General features: G+C 36.6%; 1 pseudogene; it reads left to right on the forward strand.

Moving 5' to 3' along the window:
- Nucleotides 1–372: 372 nt before the first annotated feature.
- On the forward strand, nt 373–776 carry LOC119041983 (60S ribosomal protein L30-like; annotated as a pseudogene).
- Nucleotides 777–2,031: the final 1,255 nt, after the last annotated feature.

Genomic DNA, 2,031 nt, shown 5'->3' on the forward strand with positions numbered 1-2,031 from the left:
ATTTATAAAAAAGCAAAGATATATATTATCATCTAAAGGCATTTTTATACTTTATTACTCTACTGACATTTTAAGAAGTAAGGCCCTGGCCATGTAGCTCAGTTGGTTGGAGCATTGACCTGATATGTTAGACACACCAAGGTCGTGGGTTTGATCCCAGGTCAGGGCACCTACAAGAATCAACCAATGAATGCATAAATAAGTGGAACAACAAATCTCTCTCCCTCTCTCTCTCTCTCTCTCTCTCTCTCTGTAAGAATCAATCAATAAAAAAATTTTAAAGAAATATGGGTAAATCATCCTTCTTGCTTCTCAGCCATCTTGGCAGCTACTGTGGGTTGGGGGTGGTCCCACACCTAAGGCAGGAGGACAATGGCTGTAAAGAAGATGAAAAAGTTGCTGGTGTCAATCAACTCTAGGTTCCTACTTGTTTTGAAGGTGGAGAGTATATGCTGGGTACAAACAGACTCAAAATGAACAAATAAGGCAAAAGTGAAACTGGTCATCCTCTCCAACAACTGTCCTGCCCTGAGGAGATCTGAAATAGAGCACTATGCCATGTTGGCCAAGACTGGTGTCCATCACTACAGTGGCAATGATATTGAATAGGGTACAGCATGTGGAAAATACTCGAGTGTGCACATTGGCTACCATGTGATCCAGGTGATTCTGGTGTCATTAGAAGCATGCCAGAACACACTGGTAAAAAGGAAATCTTGCAATTTTTTTTTTTTTTTACTAAAACTAGCCAGAGCTTGGTTTTAAGAAAAAGGTAAAATTAAAATTAGAAATTATATTTAGGCAGTACTTTTTGGTTTTTTTTTTTTTTGGAGAAATTATAGACATTTAAAGATAACTTATTAATTAAATTTGGCCTAAGTTTTTAAAGTTAGTTGAAAATCTAAAAATTACAATTTAGTCCACATATTAGGTTTTTATGAATTGTACTATTGTATTTTACAAAATAAGCCATTTAAGAAGACATCCACTATTACATTATTTACTTAAATACAATTTAACATACATCATTTTTCATTGTAAATTTACCCCTGGTCTCCAACAAAGTGAAACATTGTGCTAAATTTTTCATGGTGAAGTACTTGTTAGAGACTGAATGATGTCTTAAGCTTCAGGGTTGCCAGTCAAACACTTACCATTAGAGTTATTTAAATGGATATGTACATAAATTCTAGGGAAAAAAGAGAATTCCTTCCCTTTTTTGTATCTTCTTTTTGCAGTGGGGTTTCTTAATGGCTTTTCAGAAGACTACTGATGTGTAGGCCCACATGGGGGTGAAATTAGAGCTGTACAAAAGGTGGAGGGTCCTGATGGTTAGCAAGTTTCTCAGGTGATTCCTAGGATGCCACAATTTTGAGATATCTAAACACCTTCATTGAAGTAAACTTGGCAATAAGATTTTTTTCTTAAATGAGTTTTATAGGAAGCTCACCTGCTTTCAGAGCTTTCCAGCAGTTATCATTTGCTTCTGCTTTAATCTACTGTCCTATGTAATATAAAATACTCTGTATTGGGCCTGTGTTTCTTCAGTTTTGGTGGTTTCATACTGCTGCTATCTGCCTTGTCTGTTTGAGACTATTGTGCCTGTGACTACATAAGAAATACTCCTACTCATGTTGATTGGGCTTACAACCAAATCCGAAATGACATGACAAGATCAGTTCCTGATATGCAATGTGAGGGAACAGTATTTATACTGCAGGATTAAAAACCATTCACTCCTGTGAACCAGACAATCGCGGTTCGATTCCCAGTCAGGGCACATTCCTGGGTTGCAGACCGGTTCCCTGCAGGCCAGTTCCCAGCAGGGGATGCACGAAAGGCAACCATACATTGATGTTTCTCTCCCTCCTTCCCTTTCCCTCTAAAGATAAATAAATAAAATATTTTTAAAAAATTTAAAAAAAATGTTTAAAAAAAAAAAAAACATTCACTCCCTTGGCATGTTGGAAACAGATTCTATTTGGTCAAGAAAAGCTTCCATTTTTTAAATGTTATGCTCATTTCTTCCTC

Source organism: Artibeus jamaicensis, unplaced genomic scaffold (assembly GCF_021234435.1).
Source record: "Artibeus jamaicensis isolate MK-2021 breed Jamaican fruit bat unplaced genomic scaffold, CSHL_Jam_final contig_3105, whole genome shotgun sequence".
In the NCBI taxonomy this organism is placed as follows: domain Eukaryota; kingdom Metazoa; phylum Chordata; class Mammalia; order Chiroptera; family Phyllostomidae; genus Artibeus; species Artibeus jamaicensis.